The sequence below is a fragment of the Protopterus annectens genome, chromosome 3.part0 (assembly GCF_019279795.1).
Source record: "Protopterus annectens isolate FY-2018-M chromosome 3.part0, PAN1.0, whole genome shotgun sequence".
NCBI classification, from domain to species: domain Eukaryota; kingdom Metazoa; phylum Chordata; order Ceratodontiformes; family Protopteridae; genus Protopterus; species Protopterus annectens.
This window is the reverse complement of record NC_056731.1, coordinates 1,954,551,879-1,954,558,475: the sequence shown is the minus strand read 5'-3', so window position 1 is coordinate 1,954,558,475 and position 6,597 is coordinate 1,954,551,879.

Sequence of the window (6,597 nt, the reverse complement as noted above, 5' to 3'; positions counted from 1 at the left end):
TAAAGCTGGAGTTTTTTGAGACAGTCTGCGTAGGGCACCTGTTTGAGGCTGGTAATCCTCTTTGTGAGGTATTTCTGTGGCCTTTCCAGTTGCTGTAGATGTCTTGTGAGGTACATACCAAAGGGGGCATTGTACTCTATAATGGGTCTAATGAGTGACGAGTAGAGGGGAACAATGACCTCTTTTTTCCTGGATGAGAAACCTTTTGTGATGAGGTGTGCCACGTAGAAGGATTTCCTGACTACTGTGGCGATGTGATTATCAAAGGAGAGACTACTGTTCACCTGTGTCCCAAGGTCTCTTACACACACTTTCAGTGTTAAGTAGACTACCGCCTATGTGGTAGCTCATGTGTACATAGTTTTTACCAAAGGGGATGACAATGCACTTTTTGGCATTGAGCTTGAGGCCATGGCTTTGACACCAGGCATCTGTCTCAGTGAGGCCCTTTTGTAGGATGTCCACATCATTAGGAGTTTGTTATGGCTCCTAGTTTGCAGTCATCTGCCAACTTCGTTACCCAAAGACCTTCTGTGTTAGGCTGTACTTCAGAAAAGTAGATATCAAACAGGAGAGGACCCAGGACTGAACCCTGTGGTACTCCACTTGTCACTGGTCTACGGCTTTGGTGACTGCTTCAAAGAAGTCAATCAGGTTTAGGAGACATGATCTGCCTTTTGCAAACCTGAACTGGGTGGGGTCCAGAGTTTGGAGATTACCAATGTCTTTGTTTATAAGTTCCATGATGATATGTTCCATGGCCTTGCAGACCAGGCTCATTAGGCTAATGGGATGGTTGTTCCCAGGCTCTGTGGTGGCTCCCCCTTTGTGGAGTGGGATAACCGTCACTGTGCACCATTCAGTGGCCACAAAGCCTGAGGTGAGGCTATGATTGAACATGGTGCTTAGGTGGGGTGCCATTTAATTCTGTAGTTCATGTAGAACACAGCCTGGGATGTTTTCAGGTCAAATATATGCTGTGTTCTTGGCTTTGGAAAGTGTGGTTTTTACCTGTGCAGCCATGATTACAGGAACTTTGCATTCTTCCGGTATAGAGATGGGCCCTTTGGGGGTGAGTTGGGGGGGTAAAGTTAGCACTGAACCTTTCTGCCAGGATGTTGGCAGTATAAGTTGGTTCTGTATATTTAGTGCCATTGTGCTGTACCTCAGAGCAGATCTGAGTGTTTCCATTGAGATTCTTGACATAGCTATAGAATGCTTTGTGGTTGTTTTTAGAATCAGTTGCAATTTTGTTTTCATAACTAGCTTTGGAGGATTTTATGCGGCATCTCAGCTTCTTACTGAGGCTGACCAGGGAGTTCTTCCAGTCATGGGATTTTATTCTTTTTTTGCAACAGTTTCTTTCTTCTGTTGTAGAGTTTGTTTATGGCAGAGGACCACCAGATTGGCTTCCTTTTTTTGGAGGATAGCATCTTGGTTCTGTTAGGGATAGCATGATACATGCACTCATGTAAGTGCTTATAAAGTGCATTTGTGTAGGATTCAGCAGTCGTACCTCTATTGTCTACCTGCATGGGTGTTGTGAAGTTTGTCACTTCTGTCTTAAGATGCGTGAAGTTGGCTTTGGAGAAATTTTTTACTGTGGTTTCCCTAATGAGGGGTGGGAGTGGGATGTGGAAGTCCAGGCTGATTAGTTTGTGGTTGGATCTGACTAATGAGGGAATGACCTCTGGTGTGGAACACCGGTCACCCATGTTGCTAATGACCAGGTCTTGCCTATTTTCTCAAAGCATACACACGATGTACCCTTTCAATTAACAGTTCCTGCTGTGGAATGCCATTCCAATTGCTTATTTGTACTTTCATAAACGTAATATGGTCTTTTTCTTCTAGTTTCTGTGGAACAGCAGAAAATGCCAAATTTTCCCAATGTATTCTGTCCTCTAATTCTACCAGTTTTTGAAAGATCTCTTCTTGAGCAGTCTCATACTTAGGCAGCCTTTTCTTTATTTCAACCTCTGATTTTTGCAGTTTTGTCAGTACATCTGAACGTCTGTTTAAAGCTTCTTTCATTTTTCCAGTCATTTATTATTTGAGTTAGTATACTCCTTCAGTGATTCATTTATTTTATTCAGCTGTGAGCATACTTGACTTATTTTTTCCTCCAGATTACTGGAAGCTGTCTTTTACCAAAGCTGGAGCTTGAACTGCTTTTTGCTGAACAGCTGCATGATTCTGCCCATTCAGTGTTTTCTTTTCACCTTTTCTAGTTGATTTTCTTTCAGACTCTCTTAGTTTCCTTTATAGGTTCATAGGTTCATAGGTTAGTACTGGGCTATCTGCCCGAAGGCATATATTAGCCCAGCCACATTGTGCGGTATTCACTGCCCCTTTAGTAGTTCCCCTAGACCCTTGTACTAGCAGCTAGTACCCTTGGCCCCTATCTAGTAGTGCTGTTGGTGTGATCCCCAGTGTGAACTTTCTGTTACCCATCCACTCATCAAGGTTCCTCTTGAAGAGTGATAGTGAGGGGCTCTATCTTATGTAGATAGGGACCCTGTTCCATAGTAAGGGAAGTCTCTGTGAAGGGAATCTATCCCTCCAGCATGTTCTATTCATTGTTGTGTTGAGGTTTATATCCCTAGGGTGTGTAGCTCGAGTAGATTTGGTTTTGCTAAGATGGAGCATGTTCAACAATTCTGGGTTGGACATGGCTCTGTATGTTAGACAGAGATCGCCTCTGAGAAAGCGGTATGCAACAGAGAACAGTCTTAGCTTTTTCAATCGTGCTGCATAGGGCAACTGTTTGAGGCCAGTAATCCTCTTGGTTAGGTACCTCTGTGGTCTCTCCAGCTGCTGGAGATGTCTAGCCAGGTACATTCCAATTGGCGCATTGTACTCAATAATGGGTCTGATGAGGGAAGAGTAGAGGGGCACCATTACATCCTTAGATCTTGATGCGAACCCTTTCATGATCAGATGGGTCACATAGAAGGATTTTCTAACCACTTTGGCAACATGGTTATCAAAGGAAAGCTGACTATCTACTTGAGTCCCTAGATCCCTTATTTCTTCTTCAGATTTCAGGGGATTACCTCCTATGTTGTAGTTTGCGGGTACTCTTTTTTTTCCAAAGGGGCTTACTACGCATTTTTTTGCATTTAGCTTGAGACCATGGCTTTGACATCATGCATCAGTCTCATTTAGGCCCTTCTGTAGGATCTCCATGTCGGCCGGAGACTCTGTTATAGCACCCAGTTTGCAGTCGTCCGCAAACTTAGTCAGCCACAGCCCTTCTGTGCTTGCCTGTACTTCTGAGAAGTATATGCCAAACAGGAAGAGCCCCAGGACAGAGCCCTGAGGCACACCACTCATTACTGGTCTGGATTCGGACATAGATCCCGCTACTCTTACTTTATGGGATCTGTCTGAGAGCCAGTTTGCGATCCATCTTGTGACGTAAGGGTTTATTCCCAGGCTGGTGAGCTTATTAATAATACCTGAATGGGGAATGGTGTCAAATGCTTTAGCAAGGTCAAGGTAAGCCGTGTGTACCTCCTTTCCTTTATCGATAGCCTGAGTAACTGTCTCAAAGAAATCCACCAGGTTCAGGAGGCATGATCTGCCCTTGATGAAGCCGAACTTTGTGGGGTCCAGCGACTGGAGGTTCCCAATCTCTCCATTTATGAGTTCCATAATGATTCGCTCCATAGCCTTACAGATCAGACTGGTCAGGCTTATTGATCGGTAGTTCCCAGGGTCAGTTGTGGCCCCACCCTTGTGTAGCGGGACCACTGTTGCCATGTGCCATTCTATGGGCACATATCCTGTGGAGAGGCTGAGACTGAACAAGGTATTAAGATGCGGGGTTAATTTCTTTTGGAGCTTGCGTATGACACAGCCTGGGACACCATCTGGTCCCATGGAGGCAGTGTTTTTAGCTTTAGATAGAGCCTTGTTAACCAATGTATCAGGCATTCAGACAGTGTACTTAATAGTTAGTAACTGAATTTTACTCAAGTTGACAATATCACTGGCTGTAGTTTCTCAGTTTCTGTTTTCACACTGGGAGAGCTGAATTTAAGCTGTTGATCAGTGTGCAGACATTTGGGAAGTCCTTTAGGCAACTGGGTATGTTGTCAGGCCCCTTGGATGAAGTATTCTTTGTTTTGGAGTGTACCTTCAGTACACGCTGATTTGTGATGATTGATGACTTGATTCTATCAGAAAAAAGTGGGTTTGGAATAGCTTTCCTGGGGAGACATTGGCACTAAACTTACTTGCCAGTATGTTAGCAATAGCCACTGGATCAGAGTAGTTAGTGCCATTGTGGATATGTTTGTAGCAGTGCTGGGTGTTCTTAACTTATTACAGCTTAGTGCACCTTCAGGCATGTCTGCAGTTACTTCCTACTAATGCCTCTAGGCGTCAAATTTTGCTTGTTCATATTTACATTAATAATTCCAAAATTGTGGTACATACAAGGTACCAGAAGATTTCATCTTAAAGCATGCATGATGGCAAACACAATTATATTGATAGTTGACCTATTTCTAATGTGACTAAAAAGATATTGAATATTATTTGTATACTGTTTATTTGGATTGTAATAATTGTCGAATTTCTCTAAATATTTCAACATTTAGTTAACACAGACAGAACTGCATAGTCTCATATGAAAGCTCACAGCAGTATGAAGAAAATTCTAGTAGCAGTATGTGCCTTGCTTGAATGATTACTGAGATATTATAAGCTTTTTATACAACATTACAAAATTAATATTCACTGCCTTTATTTTGGCTAATAAAATCCAGTTTAAAACATCAAACTGAATGAATGTCACTAATGTAAAGTTTAATTTTATCCTGAATAGTTTGTCATTTACAGTTTTGTAATAACACTTATGGTTCCAGAGATATGAATGTTTGTTTGAACTGTAAGGTAATAACTTAATTTTTTAAAGGCTCAAACCACACTCACTGGGAGTTAAAAGTACACTCTCAAAAGAGCTGCATTGAGGGAATGAGTTTGATAATAAAAATTATGTACCATTCTGGTTTGAAAAAAAAATGATTATACTCCTATATTTCATTGTAAGGTGATACAAAATTCTTCAGTTGTACAGCCTTCTGCATTAATGAACAGTGTGACGGAATTGCAAAGTGCACTTTAACTGTGACCAGTTTCATGTCTGCAGTCTGTATTCATAAAAGCAAATGTCATAATTACCTACACTAAACCTGAGTTACTCAAGAGTCATAATATTATTTGTATGTTCTACGTAGGAGCATTATGTAGGAATGTTTCTGTTTCCCCTGCTACAGCTGCACATTTCCATAGGTGCATCTATCTTGTTCCTGACATCCTTAATGTAGACAACTTCAAACACAGGCTGGGTTTCAGAAACATGGTCTCCACTAGGGTGATAAGACTCCCTCAGGTCCTGATTTGGAATTGTGCGGCTCAAAGAGCTCATTATCAATTAGCAGTGTTTTGAAGTTTGAATCTTTCCACCGTCATTTACCTACTGTGTAGTTAGGAGCAAGTCACTTAACTAGACAGTTCTGTGAGGGGAATTTGAGCTAGGCTCCTTAATAGTCACCTGGACTACATGCCTAGTTGTTTTTTCCAGCCATTCCCTATTACATAGCTTATCTAGTTCAGGAAATGTTACAGCAATGTCATCAAAGCACCAGTTTTTTAATGCAATGCAGGCTATTTATTCTTCAAGGGCAGCTGGCACTGCATTTCTAGACAAGTATGGATATTGGTGGATTATAACAGCAGCAGTTTGAGTGGTCTGTTATGATTGAAATATTTTGAAATGGGTACAGTTGTCATTATTGATTAATGCGTTTTGTTTCACTGATCACTGGAAAAATGTTCAGAACTACGAATTTAAGACATACTCTAACAAATGTTGCTCTAATAAACAAGAATATAATTTAAAGCAATTGGTAAGGTGAATTAAAAAAAAACATGCATTTATGTATGGTTCTAAAAATGTGTGCAGGGGACCCATTCTTTTGAAAGTAGCCTGGGCATAAGGTACACTTAATCCAATGCTGTTTATTGCCATGGCATTGCTACTTTCTGAACAGCTGTTCTTTGGAACACTCCAAAGCATTTGCTATTGCCCTTATCACATCAAAAAAACATAGAAATATACTATTCATATTGCTTTACTGACCCCGTCTTGGTATTTGGCACATGTGCAAACTAAATAAAGAAAAAAAGTTGTGGTCAAAAAGAAAACTTTGTAAGTCTCTGCTTAGTCATATTATTCTGTCCTGTAAGGCATGGGTACCCTCATTGAACTTATTCTAAAACATCATCTTTTGACATCCTCTGATGTGCACCCTATTTCTATATGGTACATTCTTGATTAGATCTGTATTATACCTGCCTACATTATTACAATATTTCTTCACACTGTATGACTCATTGACTGTAACTCCTAGATTTGGGACTCACTAGGAGCCACTGATATCAAAACAGTGTTTGAGAAGACAAACACCTAGCATGTTTGAGCTGGAGACACTGTACTATTGGTTGCTACAAATGGAGCTCTGCATTATCAGACACAAAAGGTACGGGAAGTTATCTTAATGTTAGCTTTGTAACAAGAGCTGCAAC